General features: G+C 43.0%; 1 protein-coding gene across 1 annotated transcript in view; it reads left to right on the top strand.

Annotated features, from left to right (window-relative positions):
- Positions 1–20,236, top strand: part of LHFPL2 (LHFPL tetraspan subfamily member 2) — a 184,236-nt gene that overhangs the window by 52,582 nt on the left and 111,418 nt on the right. The window contains exon 2 of the mRNA XM_060235860.1: positions 18,634–18,695. The gene's annotated coding sequence lies outside the window, so the exon portion shown is untranslated. The remainder of the gene's footprint in view (positions 1–18,633; positions 18,696–20,236) is intronic.

The raw sequence follows: 20,236 nt of genomic DNA, 5'->3' as shown, positions 1-20,236 counted from the left end.
GCTCAGCTTGCTGACCTCCAACAGGGTTACAAGAGGTGCCCCAAGTAGATGTGAAACTGAACCCCGACGCAACAGTATAAATTGTCATCTATTCTGAAATCAATCAATCATATAGAAGATTTTCCTATAACATTAAGAAATGTAGATTTCTAGATGTGGCTCTCCACTTTGTTTACATTGAGGATATCAACAGAGTGGGAGACAGAGATTGCTTGTAATTGTTAACTATATTGCTAAATATCAAGGTATGCAATAAACTACACCTGGGCCAAATGCTGGAAAATCCAAGAACAGGTCACCATCACCAGTGCATTTTGTTGCTAAATAGCAGCCACAGAGGTAGGGGGGAGTGGAAGGGGGGCTGTTAAAAGTCATGAAACCAATTCTATGACAGTGCTGTGTACTGTCAGTTCCAGTCAGTCAATTCATTCATTGTAATTAGACATTGGCTGTTATAAATCTACAAAAATCTCAAGAAAAAGGAAAGTAAACTAGAAATTAAAACATACAAAGTATCATGTAAGGTATAACAAGGATATAACAACAGATGCAATACAATGGTAATAACAATAAAGATGTAGACATAAATCTAAAAGTTATCCCTTCGCATTGCCACCTTGGCACGTATTTTCTTTGCTGCAAGGGCAAAGACTGAAACTTTCTGGGAGATATAAGCATGATGTGTACTGTGTTCATTCTTGATGTTGGATACATAGACTGTACTTTAGCACTTGTATGTATGCATTGGCACTTTTAAACTTGTTTCTGAAACTGCCTGAAGCAGTTTCTTTGCTGCATTTGGTTGTAGATGTTGCCAATGGGGGATGTACATAGAACAATGGGCTGTTTTATTCTACATTGTGACCCAGACTGAGCAAACAGTTCCTGGGTATTCTCTTGAGTACAGGAAGCAGTGTCTTTAACCTGAGGATGGTGGCCTGGCAGTTGAACAGCACAAGTGTCTTAATGGAATGATAAGGTCAAATGTGTTGCTGAAGTCTCAGTATAGAATGTCAGCTGCATTCCCATTGTTTTCTTTATCAAAATGAGGAAGTAAGAATGTTCCAATATGATATTCTTTTCCTTTATAAACTATGAAAAGTACTAACATTGATTCTGTTTTCCTCCTGGTTTTTCTAAATAAGTTTGATTATTGACTTTTCTTAGGTTTGATGTTAAAGTAAGCCTATTTCAGCCTCTTAGTTGCAGCGGATCCCAGACTGCTGCTGGGGGCTGCCTTTGCCCAGCCAGATGGAAAATACCAGGGCTGCATGAGCAGCTGGATTCCTGTGGGGGGAGGAGTCAGCCTTGGTCAGCTGACTTCCTCCCCTTTCTTTCAGTCTTGCCCTGTGCTCAGTCCACCCTCCCGCCCTGGATATAGTGCAGACTTTTGCTGGTAGACCAGTTGCAATTAGGGCCGGGTAGGAATTTTTCGCCCCTTCCTTGATTGGCCAGTAGGAGGGGGTGTTTTCACCTACCCTATACTGTGGTCCAGAGGATTGTGGTATTGGCTGGGGTGGGAGCGTAGTTTAGGTTGGTCACTTAGGTGGGCAGTTGAAGGGGTCCAGGAAGGACTCCTGGCCTTGACCATGCTGCCAGCTAATGTCTTGCCTTTGCCATTGGAATTTTAATAAAGTGACCTTTAGTTTACCCAACTTCCTTTGTCTGTCTCTTTATTCCGACTAGGAGGGCAAAGGTCTTTGGATCATCCTTTGTTTTTTTCATACTATCTGTTCTCTAGTCTTCTTGTACCAGATGACTATTTTCAGTTTGTTCTAATTTCTAAGTAGGAGAGTCTATGAGATTTAGCTCTAACTCTGTCTTAAGTGAATGTGAGCAGAGCCACAATTAATTCAGATTCTGTAAGAACTGCATGCACCTTCGTTATTTAATTATCCTAACATGACCTTTCCCCAGTTGTTAAAGATTTCTTCAAAGCATTCTATGCACAGAGACAGAAGCTTGGTATGTACTGAGTTCTGTCTGTTTATCCTTGTTTCTAATGAATTGAGCAACAAGCCCAGTTTCCCAACACAATGTCAATAGGGTTTTGATGCTAAAGAAGTAAGTTTGATACTCTGTACACGGAAGACAGGTGTTCCCAAGAGAGGAAAACAAATGGATTTACAGCATTGATATTCACAATATTAGTGTGGCCAGTTGCTGATTATTAAAACTGTAAATCGATACAACTGAATATAAATTACTGAGCAAGCCTAAATTCCACCAAATGATATACCTACAGAACATTGTAAAGGTATAACTAAATTTGCATGCTGACAGTAGTGAAGAGAAGTAATTTGTTATAAATTAAAAGCAGTCTTTCTTGCCTTGTCAACTTTCCCTATTTCCCCTACTTTCTTGATTTCTTTTGATCCTCAGGCTTTCTTATCTTCAGACTTATCACATAGCTGCCCAGAGCACTCAGATCTCAGGATACACCAGCTGTAACAATAACTTCAAAAGGCATATTAAAGCAGCTTAGGAAAAGCACTCATTCATGCACAAACCTCTGTGTGTTACATTCTTTTTCTCCCAACATTCATACAGATTAAGAAAGATCTATATAGTTAAACTGTCCTGACCTGTATGACCCAGGCTAGCCTGATTTTGTCTGATCTTGGCTGCTAAGCAGGGAGAACCCTGGTTGGGAGACCACCAAGGTTGTCCAGGGCCTGGACAGGCTTCAATAGATTAGTTGTGGTTGATGGCACTTTCCACCACCATAGAACTAAACTATCACTTTTTTTTGTCCATGAGGTACATAACTTGATGCTATCCAATGACTACACTGACAGTCACCTTTAAATGAATATCTATCTCCAGCTTGGTCTTCCTGTTAGTTTGAAATATTAGTGTTACAGTTATAATTTCCAATCACAGCTTGGTCTGTGAAAGGGATATGTAATCAACCATTCAAACAACATGCGGATAATCAGTATGAGCTGTTTGCAAGGTGTAATTTTGGTGAGGAAAAGAACATTGTATGAATACAGCTGAGAGCTCATTTCTATAAAGAGTTCCCTTAGTCTGCTTAGAAAGCTAATGTCTGTGAATCATTTTGTGAAAATGTTGGATTGAGTTTCAGACTTCTGATCCCTGGTGGTGCATTAAATCTTTCCTTGCATTGGCAAGGAAGAAAGGGGGATCCTTTGTTTAGCTAGACAAATGCACAAACTGTTAAACACCAGATGTTCTGAGAGACTCCAGACAAGACTTACTACAGAGTGGACAATGCCTTTGGGACGATTATGTATGTTGGGTTTTATTTAGTTTTTCAGCGTCATCGTGGCAGCTGGAAGGAAAAGTGACAAAGAATCAATTGAACTTGCTGCAGTGATGAGGGATTGCTAGTGAAGTATGTTTAGATACTGTTTCTGAATGTGCTGTATTTTATAATCACCAGCTGATCTGAGGCCCAATGGCTTTGAAACTCTGGTTTCTTATTAATTGGGTAAGAACAATTTCTGAAAGTCACAGAATTGAGAAAATCTAACTTACACACAGGTTGCTTTTACTTGAGGGAATTCCACATTTCCCTGTCATTGTCTCCGTGACTGCAGTGTGGCAGTGGCAGTAGAGTTTCTGCAAAGGAAATGTGTTTTTGCCAGCCATTCTCCTCCACCATCAGCAGGGCTTTTCCAGCTTTTAAAGATTATTATTGGTAGATATATCACTATACTGATATGGTGGGGGAAAGCACTGTCAAGTCACAGCTGACCTATGACAATCCTGTACAGTTTTTAAGGCAAGAGGTGTTTAGAGGTGGTTTGATGTTGCCCGGCTCTGCATAGCACCCCACATCTCCATCTGCCTTTCAGAACTGGGTGCATGGTGCATATGGCAGAGTTAGAGTGCATTTCTGAGTACTACGAATTTGGCAAACAGTGGCCAAATCCACTAACTGTGTGCATAAATTCTGTCTATGCAGTGTTAATCCCACTAACTGTGTGCATAAATTCTGTCTATTCCAAAATCTACCCATGACATTTTATCCTACCCTTTCTTAGGGTGGTCCCTGTTTTATTCTCACAATCCTGTGAGGTAGGTTAAGCAGAGAGTGTGTGATTTAGCTCAAGGTCACCTACTGAATTTCATGGCTGAGTGGGGATTTGACACTGCAATCCAGAGGTACTTGTGCCGTTCTTGGATGGTCACATTCACATTTGCAGTCACCATCAGCCAGAAGAACCATATGTGTGCCCTGTGCACCACCACATCAAATATAATGTACAACAATGTAAGATATAATTATTAATATTATTTATATATATATATATATATATATATATATATATATATATACACACACACACACACACACCTTTTCAGGGCTTCTTTTGAGCAGGAATGCAGTTCTGGCTGGCTTGCTATCAGGGGTGTGTGTGGCCTAATATGCAAATGAGTTCCTGCTGGGCTTTTTCTAACAAAAATGCCGTGTACCTTTTTATCTACCAGAGGACATCTGTAAATGTTTTCCCCCATCAGTATTATACTTTAGCCAACCATTTTGTATCTGGAGTGAGGGGAAGGGCTTTGCTGTTTGCCTTCCTGTTCTCTCATTGACTTGAGGCCCAGCAGTTTAGGTGAGACGGTGAGACTGCCAAGGCTCTCAGAAGACTGCAAGCTTGGAAAAGCCACATGTAGCATGTGGTTCTTGGGCCACTTAGTATCACTGATCTAATCACCACTGGTAACTATATGGACACGTTGCACTGTACCAAAGTGTGTGTGCTTTTTGGAACAGGCCTTTTAAAACTAAATTAACATTCTGTTTAATTTCTGTTTTGAAAAATTTATCCATTTGAAGCCCATCATTGGTAATTAATTTTTAAAAATAAAATCTTGTAAAGTTTGGCTTGATGACTAATTATTTTAATCTAAGAAATCTAAAACCAACTGTAACTGTCTGGGGAACCCTACTCTTATATCGTTCAGCTTTCTCACTCTTTCACTTTAGGGCACTGTTAACAGATGTTTGTGATTATAATCTTTGTAAAGAATTGTCAGACTAAAAACCTGGATCTGCTATGACTTCCCAACAGCGCATGTTGAATTAAGTTTCAAACAATATACCCTTAATTGTTTACATGTGGCTACAGACCTAAGTTAAAGTTTGGTGGGAGGTGATTGGCTGCTTCAAAGACTAGTTTAAAGTAAATATCTGTTGTTTTCCTTTAGCCTTCTCAGTGTCTTTTTAAAAAGCAAAATAAAAATGGTTTTCAGTTGATTTGAATCGTTCTGAGAAAACACTACTTTTGTCAAAATTGTGAAAATTGGGAGGAGTAATTTTTTGCATATAAAAATGCTATTTAACCTCGAATTAAATTTTGGATTTTTGTGCAAAGATAAGGTCACAGCAGGCATATCCATGATTTGTTTTCACCTTTACATCATCACAGATTCTGCTTAAATCATCACAGCTAACTGTTTGCACATAGAAATGAATGGACTCGAGCTTTTCTATTACTTCAAAAATTACTTTGAACTTTTTGGGGGTATTAGATAATTATGTGTGGCATAGTGTTTGAATCCTACTTGGAGCAAAGAGACCTGCTGGATTTTAGTTTCTGCTTGTCATGAAGCTGAGTGATACTGAGCGAGCCATATTTTCTCAAACCAGCCCATTCTAAGCCCCTGAAATATGCAGTCCTGAGCACTTTGAAAGAGCAGAATATATGCATGGAAAATAATAATTTATCCATATAAATAAATAGGTGAGCAATTACAACAGGTATGCAGATAACAACTTTTCAAGCCTACCATGCAAGGAAACTTTCTTCTGAATTATAAGATGTTTGACTTCTCATTTCTTGTAAATTTTCTTGTAATTCTTGTAAATTGTTAGGGATGCTGCAGCTTCTTAATGGAAACCCATGTGGTTGGACAGGCAACCACCCTGTAGGAACAGAAATGTCCTTCCACTCCGAAGGGAGCTTTGGATCCAATGTAATGTATGCATAATTTAGAGCAGGCTTTCGTGTGACTATCAGCCCTGTACTGCAGCTTTAAATGCTTATTAATCAGATGATTTTTGCAGTTCCAGGCAGACTTGAAACTAAATTGAGACCTCCATAGTTCATGGTCTGCATTCAGCTTAATCAGTCACTACCTGTGCAGCCTGTTCTAAGTGAAGTAAGCGTTATGACCATTTGTGGCTCAGAAAGATCTTCTGAGGGTGCGATCACACGAGCAGCTTGACCTAACATAGCCACTCCTACCTAATCAAATGGGTATGGTCAAACTCATGAATCTGGCTCCTGTGCCCCACTCATCCCTACCTTGTGTAAAACAACTCCCACATGGATTAAATAGCCACTGGCATATTCCAGTGGCTACCTTTGCAAAGTGCTTCATGGTGGTGTTCTGGGCATCTGATCACCCAGGTGTGCCATGGAAATGGATGAGCAGTGTGATCATTCCACTTAATTTCCAGCGCACCCCCCCCCTTCAGAGCCATGAGCATGTGTGTGCTTGTCTGCTTCTACATGCGCATAGTGGGACTTGGACCCCCCCCCCGTCAACTCAGCTGCAGGTCCATGGTTGTGGCATGTTAGTGATGTGAATGACCAACCACAGGCTCGCAGCACTATGATACCGGCTTGTGAAGGGCTGTCTGATTGACAGAAGCCGCGCCATACTCAAGTGGCTTATTTAAGGCCAAGATACTGCCATGGCAACCCTGCCATGTATGACTGCACCCTGAGTTCCACAAAGCACACATAAGATAATATACTGAACTGTACTTGAGTCTAGTTAGTTAAAGTAATCTGAAAGCTCTATTTTTCATTAACTTCCTACAAGTAACACACAAAGAAGGAGGAGATTTCAAAGAAGTAAAAAACAGATTTTTCATTAGCTTTAGAGTTTTTAGGGTCAGGTAGGGGTGGAATTCTAGCAGGAGCTCCTTTGCATATTAGGCCACACCTTGATGTAGCCAATCCTCCAAGAGCTTACAAGGCTCTTTTTTGTAAGCTCTTGGAGGATTGGCTGCATCAGGGGTGTGTGGCCTAATATGCAGAGGAGCTCCTGCTAGAATTCCACCCCTGGGGTCAGGTAAACATCCCCTTTTGTGTTTAATTGAAGCATTGCAGGAGGCCAAGAGTAACTTCCTACATGAGATGTGTATGTATTGGGGGGGGGGGGTCGTCTTTTGGAATGTCCTTTTTTAATAGAAAAAGTTTATCTTCTCATAGGAAGAGTCATGTTTTAGTTCAGTGTGTTGGACCTTTCATATTAATTACCTTTTTGTAGTATAGCTGAAATATGTAGTCGCTTTACAATAGGGCTGCATTTAATTTTTTATATGGAAGTGGAATCTATGAACAATACAATTGACTCTTCAGAGTTAAAACAGCAAACCCAGATGATCAACCTTCATTTGATTTTGTGAATGTTGAGTGAGAAAGTGCTGTGTTTCCAGATGGATCATAGTTCAGGGTATGTGCTTTTTTTTTTTTTTTGCAAAGACCTGAGCTTGTTTTGAAATCCTTAGCTAGCCTTATTTAAGCCACAGCATTCTATTTCTACTTTGCAGAGATAGTTGCCTAGGAAGATTTACAGCCTCTCAGTAAATGTTGTTTTTGAAGATAATTTCCTAATAGAATTTGACATGAAAAGCAGGCTAATTTTTCTTCTCTGATGTGGCATATTTACACTCACATTATGTGCATATATGATGACTAGCTCTTTTTAAATATAAACTGTCAGACTTTCTGGAACAGACTAAGCAGCAGAAGAATAAAACCCAGAAAAGAATTGCATGTCCTTGTCTGGTGTTCTTCATGCAGCATATTAGTCATTCATACAGGATTGCCTTAACTGCTCAAACAAATCAATTTCAGAGAATAAGATTTAGCTTGGCAGAATGTCCTGCCACAGCTTTTTAATAAGAATATTTATCTTTACCACCTTTCTAAAGCTGATGACAAAGAGCCAATGAAATCATAAAGGTTCTGTTTATTTTATTACAAGAATAGAGTGTATTTTGTTTGTGAAAATACTGAACAGTGTCTAGCAGTACTTAAACACTCTAGCCTCTTGAGTGATCCTGGAATGACAAAAAAAAAATTTAACAGCAAAGAAAAGATTCTTTGTAGTGAACTCTAAACCACAGTTAACATTTCTTAGTGTTTTTTGAATTCCCAGTTTCCCTGAGGCTGGGTATTTCTCCATCTACCAAAAGCAACTGTAATTTTAACTCATTCAAAACAGTGGCAAAATCATCTCCCCTTTCTCTTAATGTCATTAAAGAAATACCATTATACTATAACACCATTTTTTCTAAACGACTGGTTGGGTGAATGATGGAACAAACTCTCAGCTTATCCTGTTGCGAGCTCTCTGAAGACAATTTCTAGAGACAGAAGAGGTAAAGAGGTAAAAACATAGTACTTTGTAAAATTTAGCCTTAACAACATGAAATTGAGATTTATATAGAAATTGTTCCTTTAAAAGAAAAAAAGAGTCTAAAACTGTTGCATATGAAAATTAGAGCAGTTCTATTATGTGCTGAATATAATTTATAGTGCTGAACAGAGTTACATGTTTCGCAGCCAGGGCTTTTTTTGAGCAGGAATGCACAGGAACACAGTTCCAGCTGGGTTGAAGTCAGAAGGTGTGGCCTAATAGGCAAATGAGTTCCTTCTGGACTTTTTCAACAAAAAAGCCCTGTGTGAAACAATGGTGACATCAGGGGATGTGGCCTAATATGCAAATGAGTTCTTGCTGGGCATTTTCCTATAGAAAAGCCCTGTTCGAAACTCACTGATATCAAAATATGTAGAAGCAGGGCTTTTTTAAAATAGCAGGAACTCCGTTACATATTAGGCTACACCTCCCCGATGTAGCCAATCCTTCAAGAGCTGACAGTAGACCCTGTACTAAGAGCCCTGTAAGCTCTTGGAGGATTGGCTACATCAGGGGTGTGTGGCCTAATATACAAAGGAGTTCCTGCTTCAAAAAAAAAGACCTGTTTAGAAGGATATAACTTTGTTTAGGATTGGATTGTGAAAGCGGTTGCATTGGCATGGTTAAATTCCAGCAGCTTCTGTGTCCTAGAAGATATAAAAGGGTATTCAGCCACTCTTGGCCTTTCCAAAAGTGTTTGTGTGTGTGTGGAAATCTTAAAGACTACAAGTATAACAGAACCATCAGTGGATTTACCTAAAAGAATTTCTGTGATGAAATGGTGATGGGATAGTCCGTGAGGAGTGGAGGCACATGCAATTGTGGTTCAAAAATCCTGGGATTGCTGCTTGAATTTGGGCTGTGTGTAGAACTGGAGCCCAGTGCACTATGGCATTGCTTTCTTTATGCTGCACAGCAGGGCTTTTTTTTTTTTTTGACAGGAGCTCCTTTGCATATTAGGCCACACACCCCTGATGTAGCCAGTCCTCCAAGAGCTTACAATAGGCCCTGTACTAAGAGCCCTGTAAGGTCTTGGAGGGTTGGCTATATCATGGGTGTGTGGCTTAGGGTTGCCAAGTCCAATTCAAGAAATATTTGGGGACTTTGGGGGTGGAGCCAGGAGACTTTGGGGGTGGAGCCAGGATCAAGGGTGTGACAAGCATAATTGAACTCCAAGGGAGTTTTGGCCATCACATTTAAAGGGACAGCACACCTTTTTAAATGCCTTCCTTCCATAGGAAATAATGAAGGAAAGGGGCACCTTCTTTTGGGGCTCATAGAATTGGACCCTCTGGTCCAATCGTTTTGAAACTTGGGTATTTTGGGGGAGAGGCACTAGATGCTATACTGAAAATTTGGTGCCTCTACCTCAAAAACCAGCCCCTCCAGAGCCCCCGATACCTCCAGATCAATTCCCCATTATACCCTATGAGAATCGATCTCCACATAGGGAATAATGATGTGCCCGCAGACATTTCCCCCCCTCCCGTTCCTGGCGACTCTGAAGCAAGGGATTGGCATCTCTACTCACGAGTTGCTGCCAGCTTCTTCAAAGTAACACAGACACACCATCGCAAGAGGAAGTCTTTCCATTGGGAGACTGAAGCCTCTGGATGTGGAAAGTCACATGGTGGCTGTGGGGGCAGGGCTTCCCCCCACCGGCCAGTTGACTGGGGGCGGGAAGAAGCCTGGAAAAGTGGGAGAACCCCCGCTGGGACCTGGAGATTGGCAAGCCTAGTGTGGCCTAATATGCAAAGCAGCTCCTGCTACAAAACCCCCCTCGCTGCACAGCATAAGAAGGGAGAACTTTAGCTGAAACCATCATGGTGGTTCTTTGCCTGTAGATTTAATGTACTTTCCTGTGAACTTCATGCTTTATATATGTAAGAATACCACATATAGGAAGCATATGTTTTTATAATTTATGTTCAGCTGATTGCTAAATAGCTTTTATATTCTCTTCTGTTGTAGTTGAGCTTAACAAAGGTTACTGAAAGTTCAGTGCCCTTTCCTTGCTTGTTAAGTTCTGCATCAGTTGACTTGCCATACCTCATAGTAGTTAAGATGAATATGTTTAGTCTGAGGTCCATAGGTAACATTTTCAGACAGATGTTTCCTGTAAACATAGAAGCTGAATATTTCTTTTGATCCTCACTGTGCAACATGAGGCACATATTGTGAAATGATTTACCCCTGCAACTGGATACTTTCTAATGTATTTTTTTCTTTTTGGCAAGTTACTGTTGGAGCAAGAATCTACATAAACCCAGTCTGACAGCCACAGTATGACAGCTGGTGATCTAGCTGCCAGGCTAGGTCACAGTGACCTGATCAGCAGACCGGCTTGAGCCGGCAGAAGCCAAGTGATGCAATCTGCTGAGTCAGCACGGCCAGGATTGGCTGCTTGGACTATATATGATCTGTGTGTGCATCACACAGGTCTCTCCCTGTGAGATGGTGGTTAGGCGAAGCACTTTGTCCGTGGAGGTGATATTGTATAGACTGCACAAGAGAGCACTTGTTGTGTATATATGTTAATACACCTTTTGGCACTAGTTGCACGTGTCTGCCTGATTTTCTTTCCTGAAGCCCTGTGTCGGGCAAGTCATCTCCCTCACTCTGCTACTCCCGCTCCGACAGGGTTATGGGCCCAGGGCGCTTCCGCTGCGCGGAGGAGAGAGTTGAGAGTTGAGCTGACTGTGAGTTTGGAAAGAGCCGGAGGCGAGGAACGCCGGTGAAGGACACAGAAGCACCACCGTTCTCTGTTTGAGAGCCAGAGGGACGTCGGCAGCCAGCTGTGAGGAGGAGTCGGCACGATGGCTCAGCAACAGCTTGGAGAAGCCGTTGAGAAGCTCACCTCAGCCAACTACGCGGTGTGGAGCCTGAGAATGCAACACTACCTCAAGCGTGAAGGGCAATGGCTGTTCGTGAGTAACCCCCCTGCTGACTTATCTCCTGCCGAGACTGTGTTATCGGATAAGGCACTGGCCAACATAGTGCTGTCTATAGGAGATGACCAGCTGGTTTATGTGCGAGGGAAGGACACTCCCAAGGCTGCCTGGGACGCGTTGAGTGCGGTGCATGTTAGCACCACTGCTGGTTCCCTCATGGCCTTGACAAGGAGGATGTTCCGCACCGTTATGCCGGCTGGAGGGTGTGTGAAAGATCACATCAAACGGCTAACGGACTGTTTCGTTGAGCTGGAGGCAAGAGGCAAGACTGTAGCTCCAGACGACAGAGTGTACATTTTGCTGTCGTCGTTGCCACCTGAGTACACTCCCCTGATAACTTCTCTGGAGACGGTGGACGTAGCGACCCTGACCATGGAATACGTCTGTGCCCACCTGCTTGACTTCCAAGAGAGAATTGCGGCCGTGAGCTGTCCGGGGGTGTCGGCCGGGCAGCGTGCTGTTATCGGTGTGTCCGGGAAGACAGCCAAGAATGAGCCAGCTTTTGCTGCTGGCAGGCGTCCGAAGGTGGAGGAAGTGGAGCCGACTGCGTTTGCAGTCCGTCGCTGCTATGGATGCGGGTCGTCGCAGCACCTGCTCCGAGCTTGCCCTGAGAGGGAGAAGAGGCGGGGGCGTGTGCGGCGAGAGCGGAGGACCGCCAGCCCGTGTGAGGAAGCGACCCGGCTGGTCACGTCTGCAGTAGAGAGCACAGGGTCTGCTTGGATTTTAGACTCCGGGGCAACGAGCCATCTCTGCTGCGAGAAGGAGTTGTTGAAAAACATTGACAGTCCTGAGCATAAGTATGTGAGATTGGCTGATGGGACCACTGCCAATTCTGTTTGCTCAGGCAATGTGGAATTTCCTGCACTGAAATGTATGTTGCAAAATGTGTTGTATGTACCCTCACTGCAGTCTAACCTGTTGAGTGTTAGCACACTGTTTGACCAGGGATACCAGGTGAGATTTGAGAAAACCTGCTGCAAAATCCTGGGAGGTGGGGGAAAGTTGCTTGTGACAGGAAAGAGGGAAGGTAAACTGTATGTGGTCCAGAGTGATTGTGCCCAGGTGGCTCAGGTGTCGAATGAGCCTGTGCACAATAATTGTATACATTTGCTCCATAGGAGACTTGGGCACTGCGGATTTAGGGCGTTGAAGAAAACCCTGGAGCTTGTGCCTAGTTTGAAAGTAAATCCTTGCAAATGTTACTTGGATTGCCAGGTCTGCAAGAAGACCAAAAGCAAGGCGTGTGCTGTTGCTAAAGAAAGCTCAAGGGAAAGCACACGAGCCCTGGAACTAGTCCATTTAGACGTTATTGGCCCATTGCCAAAGAGTCTGTCGGGGAGGAGATACTGCTTGGTGGCCACCGACGACCACACGAGGTACGCGTGGGTTTTCACCATGGTGCATAAGTCTGAGGTGTATAAGACATTCACCAAGTGGGTCAAAGCAGTGGAGAGACAATTAGGGGTTAATCTCCTAGCTGTACAAACCGACAGAGGGGGGGAATTCTTATCTAACCAGATGAAACGTTGGCTGGAGAACAAGGGCATTGCCCACCGTCTGACGAACCCGGCAACGCCCCGAGAAAATGGGCATGGGGCTGTATTGCAGAATGTGATGTATTGCATGTTAGAGGATGCACAACTGCCAATGACCTATTGGGCAGAAACCATACATGCAGCTGTTTTTTTGCAAAATAGGGTTTGGTGTAATACTGTGAAAAATGTGCCTTACAGGTTACTGTTGAACAAGACCCCAGATTTGAGTTCTTTAAAAGTCTTTGGGTCACGGGCTCGGGTTGGCATCCACTCCACGAGTAGCGGGGAGGGGGATGTCCGGGCAGAGAGCCTAATTTTTCTGGGCTACAAGCCAAGGGCCAGGTGTTATCGTTTCTGCAATAGCAAAAGCAAGATAACACTTAATAAGAGTGCCCAGTTCAATGAAGAAAGCAGCTGGCCAAGGTTGCACTCCTTGCAGAAACAATTTGTCCTGCTGCCAAGTAGCGATAACGATGTTGGAGCGCAGCCCAGAACTCCAGCCCAGGAGGTGGCACCCAGTGGGGCTGGAGAAGGTGAGCCGAATGCTGGCACAGAGCCTGACGAGCAGAGTCAGGAGGCAGAGCCCCAAATGCAGGAACTGGAGGTAAAGTGTGAGAGTCAGGAGGTTCAACACCCAATTACAGGGGCAGAGCAACCAGCCCAGGAGGTGGGAACAGAGCAACCCGAAGAAGACAAAGCTGGTCCAAGCACAGGGCCACGGGTGTCTGCCAGGTCCACCAAAGGCCAACGTCCCGCTAGGTACAAGTGTCCCTATGTCACTCTGACTGTCAATCCAGACCCACCCGGATTTGAGGAAATGTTAAAAGAAAAGGCTAAGAAATGGAAAGCCTGGGTGGCAGAGTGCGAGGCAAGGGAGAAGGAGGCTGAAGCCAAGCGTCTGAAAGAGCTGGCTGAACAGGAACACGATGATGTGTTTTACAATCATGATGAGTTCCTGAACGAATTCCGGAAAGGGTTCCGAGCTACGTAAATATGAACTGTAATGTTGCTGGTGGACATGTATGTAAACTGTGTGAAGTGTTTTGGTGCACTGGGTTTAAATAGATTAGGAGGTGTGTTGGAGCAAGAATCTACATAAACCCAGTCTGACAGCCACAGTATGACAGCTGGTGATCTAGCTGCCAGGCTAGGTCACAGTGACCTGATCAGCAGACCGGCTTGAGCCGGCAGAAGCCAAGTGATGCAATCTGCTGAGTCAGCACGGCCAGGATTGGCTGCTTGGACTATATATGATCTGTGTGTGCATCACACAGGTCTCTCCCTGTGAGATGGTGGTTAGGCGAAGCACTTTGTCCGTGGAGGTGATATTGTATAGACTGCACAAGAGAGCACTCGTTGTGTATATATGGTAATACACCTTTTGGCACTAGTTGCACGTGTCTGCCTGATTTGCTTTCCTGAAGCCCTGTGTCGGGCAAGTCATCTCCCTCACTCTGCTACTCCCGCTCCGACTGTTTGTTTCATTGCAGTATCTATTGCATTGTGATGGCTTAGGTTTTATCATAGGAGTTGAACTATATTTTGTAAGTGCTAGGAAGCAGAACAAACACCAGTGTGAAATAAAAGAAAGCCTTTGGTAAGAAGAGATTTCCCCCTTATAGTTCCTTTATTTGATTTTTGAACATGAAAAAAGTGATCGCTTGATGCCTCAGCTATGTTGTATATCCAAGATTTTTGAGGTAAAAGGTTAAACCTGGCAGTCTGAACTGAGAGCCTTTGGGCTTTCAGTTAATATGTCTATTGCTGGAAGAAGAAGAAGAGGATGGATTTATAATCCCACCCTTCACTTGGAATCTCAGAGTGGCTTACAATCTCCTTTCCCTTCCTCTCCCCACAACAGATACCCTGTGAGATCGGTGGGGGTGAGAGAGCTCTAAGGGAACTGCTCCTAAGCAGAACAGCCCGGAGAGAGTTATGACTGACCCAAGGTCACTCCAGCATTTGCATGTGGAGAAGCAGGGAATCAAACTCTGTCATCTCTGATAAGAGTCCACACATTTAACCGCTAGAAAAAGAAGAGAAGCGATTGGAGTTATCCTGCCCTTCACTACCTGAAGGCGTCTCAGAGCGGTTTACAATCTCTTTTCCCTTTCCCTCCCCAAAACAGACACCCTATGAGGTAGGTGGGGTTGAGAGAGCTCTCCCAGAACTGCTCTTGAGCAGAACAGTTTTGAGAGAACTTGTGACTGACCCAGGGTCACATCAGCAGGTGTATGTGGAGGATTGGGGAATCAAACACGGTTCTCCCAGATAAGAGTCCACGCACTTAACCACTACACCAAACTTAACTACAACACCAAACTACATCAAACAGATACTCACTGATACCCAGTTAATTTTGATAGGTCTCTACTATGCCAAATTCACCATCAGGGATATACAATCTCTGGGCTGACGCAAGTGTGTTCTATCAGCTAAGGAGATGTGGATAATCAATGCTCATCTTATCTAGCCCTGTAGACCAGTGGTCCACCCCACTGACTACCCCATCAATCTGGGGATCCAATTCTCAGCCCTTGACAGGGTGCTGTTAACACCAGTGCCAACAGTGAAGAGATTAGGTGTGAATTTGGATGCCTTGTTATATATGGAGGCCCAAATCACGAATGTTGCCAGATTCGCATTCTTCCATCTTTACCACATCAGGCATCTGGCTCCCTATCTCTCTCCCTTTGACCTAGCCACAGTGATTCATACAATGGTCACCTCCAGCCTGGATTACTGTAACTATGCAAACTGCTCTTGAGATTGATCTGTAATTTGAGCTGGTCCAGAATGCAGTGGAGCATGTTCTTACAGGAACACCATTAAGAACACTCTGAGCACATATACAACAAATGCTTTGCCAGCTGCACTGGCTTCCAGTTGCATACTGGGTCAGTTCAAGGTCTTTATTTTAACCTTTAAAGCCCTATGCAGTCTGGGACCAGCATACTTTTAGGAGAAGCAGGGACCATCTCTCCTGATATGTCCCTTGGAGAGAATCATGCTAGATGGATTAAGATTGGCTGGTGATCCCCAGCCCTAAAGATGTTTACTTGTCCTTAACCAGAGCCTGAGCCTTCTGGTGGAACATTCTGTCTACTAAGATCCAAGCCCTGCAGGGCTTAATGCAGTTTCATAGGGCCTGCAAAATGGAGATGTTCGACCAGGCAGCAGATGTCCATTTATATTGACCTCCTCTTCATTGCTGGCTTGCCTTGCATGTATTGCTTGTCTGTGTGCTTTATGTTGCCTGCTTGCTTGCCTCACATTGCTCGTCTTTGCTGTGTTCAATCTACATTGTCTTTTGTCTGCCTGTCCCCTCTCCCCCCGCCCCCCCTGATCATTTGCCATCCACCTGCATGCATATGGGGAGCCTACACAGGATCAGATGGAGATGGATTGATTAAATGGTGTCATCGATTGTCATTGTTGATATGTGAATTGATGTTACTGTTATTGGGTTTTAACTGTCATATTATTTTAAATATTGGATTATGTTATTTATTATATCGCAACCTGCTCTGAGCCTGCTTGCAGGGGAGAGCAGGCCAGAAGTCTACATATGCAGGGGAAGTAATTTTAGAAAGGGAGAGAGACACACCCTTGATTACAGCAGCAGCTTTGCCCAGGGCCTGTTCCTAGAGATGCTGTCACACTACAGCATCTTTCTATTCCTCATCAGGCTGAATGGTTCAGGAAACAACTCCATGGATCATTAGCAACAAACTCCCATTGCCTCCTATGCCTTACCAGACAGCACAACAAAGGCCCTTCCAGAACTGCACTGTAAAAGCCCCCATAAGGCCAGGCCCTGCCTGAGCAGCCAAGCAGGGCAAAGCAACACAACACTGTTGTCTTGGCCTTCCACTTTCTACTGCTACAATTGAACACTGGGCAGCAGATTCTGTTGCCTTTGTGAGTCTCTAGTCAATGAATTCCATAAGAATCCACTGTAGGCTTGCCAGTCCCCAGGTCTCCCTGGTTTTACAGGCTCTTCCCCACTGCCAGCTGGCCATCGAGGGGAAGCCTCACCTCAACAGCCACCATCTGCCTTTAGATCTCAGGCAGGTTTACAAGCTTGCAAAGTGTTTGTTTTGGAAGGGGTGTGTGCATCTTTAAATCTCAGCGAAATTGCATGGGGGCAGGACGAGCAGGCAGAGCTACTTGTGTGAAAGAGGGAGAGAGAACACAGCCCCTCTTTTGGTTTTGCATTCCTTTCAGAAGCTGTTTGTATAGTAAAAGGGATAGTAAAGAGTTAACTGGAACCTGATGATGGGATAGAGGAAAACTTCACCCCTAGTCCTCTCTTTTCTGTAGTTGGTTGAAATACAGCAGATTGTTACATGATTTAGCAACTCCAGTGAGTAAAGCTGCCTATACCATTGCCCCTGGGAGATCACAATAGTGTAGGCATGCAGACTGCTTATTTTGGCTGCTTTGTGAGTGAGTGTGTGTTCACATTCATATAGTGGAAGTGCAGCTGCTGGGGAACAAAAAAGGCAAAAAAGGATGAGGAAATGAAGACTATATTTGGGAAACTGCACTTCTTTATTTTATTTATTTATTTATTTGAAATGGGAAGTGTCCCAGCCCCACCCCGAAAATCTGTAGATATTTTCTGAGTTGGACTAGGCAACCCACTGTCCAAGCCTGTCAATCCTTCCTTATTTTTAAAACGTCTCAGGGTCCTTCTGTAGTTTTGGGTTGAGCTTAGGGAAGAGCTTGACTGAGGTCCAGAAAGACATTTTACTTTTCCTGTAAAGGAGGCAAGCAGCAAGGAACTGAGCATGCCCTACTAGGCTAGCCGTCTCTGCTTGGTTGATTTGAATTTGAATGTATAGAAATGTGTCTTTTTACTAATGGCATGGTGGTTTGAGACTGTAGATGCATATTTTACATTTTTTCATATGCTTCTCAGCTTTGTGCACCTGAGAAAGTGCCTCACTTGCTTTCCCCTTGTTATAGCTCTGATTAAAACGGAATTTACATCAGAGGCAACAAGATCCTTGCTGGTTAGGACTAAGCAGCATTTACCGCCGCCCCCCCCCCCAAGCTAGAATTAAAACAATTTAGTTTATACTGCAACTGTACTGCATTAGGATTATACCCCCTTAGTGCTGCTGAACCACTTAGAATTCTAAGGGCTGAGCTTCCCAGCAATCGGTCACCACAGTTATCTGACTAGAAGTCTGAGGTAATCTGGAAAATAGATTACTGTGGGCAGCAGAGCTGCATGGGAGTCCCACCCTTCAAAAGAGGGGGAAATAGATTCTATCCTTTTCCCTTGAGTTGGAGAGTCCCTGCATCCATTCTTAGAAATCTGTCTGTTTTCACACAATGGGATGGCATAAGAAATATTTATCCTCAGTCCTGACAAAGGATTTGCGGCCCATCAAGGCCACCAGAGCCCAGTTGGAGAAACACAACCATAGGCTTTTTGGAAAATCTTACAAAGTTCAAGTACTTCTAAGAGAATAACCAAGGCTTAATCTGGACTTACACGCATGCTGTGAAAAGTTCATATTCCACACATGCTGTGAAAAGTTTGTTTTCATTGATGTATTCATGATGTGCGAATAAAATTAAATATCACATATTCATGATGTGCGAATAAAATGTTTACAGTTCCATAGGCTGGACTGTAACATTTGACTATTCCTGTTTTAACAAATTGTGAGGTTCTTTTGCTTACTATACCTGTTTCTTACACTGCACTTAAATTATTTCTCCAGGTGTATCCTCTTCAAGAAGTGCCTAGATTTGCCCAGAGAGCAATATCCCTATTTGCAAATAGGTGAGTAAAAATGTAGGCTGTTTTTCACACACTACATAACTCTGAGCTTAATTTATGAGGGACCAGCTTCTTTAGTGCTAAAGAGTTATGCTAAAACATCAGAATATCAGTTTATGACATGAATGCTGCTAGACAAAAAAAACCCTTGTTTTTGGAAATCTGAGGGTACAACTGGGAAACCTCGAAGGACTGGTGGAGGGGATCGTTTTATTTCCACATGTATCCTCTTCTCTGCATTATTTCCTCATTCTCTCCTCCTGGCATCTTCCACATCCTTTCCCTTTCCCTGCTTTCTTCTCTCTTTCCCATTCACCAACCAGTCTCTTTTATCTGCCCCCAGTCTTTAGCTATATTTATTATTTATTTACTTCATTTACATTCCCTTACTCCCCAGTGGAGACCCAAAGAAGCTTACATAATTTTTCTCCCCTCCATTTTATCCTGACAACAACCCTTTGAGGTAGATTAGACTGAAAGAGATTAACTACTCCAAGGTCACCTAGCAAGCTTTCATGACAGAATGAGAATTTGAACTTGAATCTCCCAGATTCTAGTCTGATTTTCCCCAGAAATTAGCAAAATCAGATAATCTTACATAATTTTTATAAAAGTATATGTTTGGGCAATATTTGTGTTTGAAAAATGAAGCAAGAAAAATTAACACTCCACTTCTAAACATAATTAATCTGGAAGTAAATTGCATTGATTTCATTCAGCATGCTTTCCATTTTTGTGTAAGTCAGGTGATTTTTTTTATTTTAACAATTTTTATTTTAACATTTTTTTAAATTTTAACTTTACTTGCTTTGCCTTTTCTTTATCTGTTTTATTTGTAGTGAAGGAATTTTCTGATTTCCTATGTTTATGCTTGCTGTTGTTCAAACATTTAGAAAAATACTCATCTCATGCTTCAAGAATAAATGGATTGATATTTGGAAAGAACTGATCTGAGTAGCACACAACAGCGTTGATCTCATCATTGGCCTTCAACCAATCTTTTATGGCTGTAATACTTCAAGCACCCTATTCCCAAGAGCATATTTCAAGATATGGTCATGTGAGATGAGATCAGCATCTTGCATCCAGCAGAAAATTACTGCTTAGTTATCCACAATAAATCAGTGCAGCTGGGGAGGGGGGGAGACAAAAACACTCTCAGCATCATGTAGCCAGAATCATGCAGATGGCTTGGGTGATGATTCAGTGGCAAATCCTGGCTGGTTATTTAATCCGTTTGGGAGTACACTGTTGATTCAAGTGTCCATGGAAATAATATACTACTGTATTATACCCTTGAGATTGTGTGAAATTTATATATGATGTTCTGATAATAAGTTTTGATTGTTGTACATCAGTGGTCTTCAGCATTTCTGCTGACAGGAAACTAGCTCTGAACTGATGCATTCTTTTGCATGTTGTAAATGATTTTGGCCATGAGAGAAAAATGTACTATTAATTGTGTATTCTGTGCAGTTCATATATGTTTGACATGAAAGGCTTGACTGCATCTCGCTTTGAAATGTAAAGTTTTTTCTTAAAAT

Source organism: Heteronotia binoei, chromosome 4, assembly GCF_032191835.1.
Source record: "Heteronotia binoei isolate CCM8104 ecotype False Entrance Well chromosome 4, APGP_CSIRO_Hbin_v1, whole genome shotgun sequence".
NCBI classification, from domain to species: Eukaryota; Metazoa; Chordata; class Lepidosauria; order Squamata; family Gekkonidae; genus Heteronotia; species Heteronotia binoei.
This window is presented reverse-complemented; position numbering and strand designations above follow the sequence as displayed.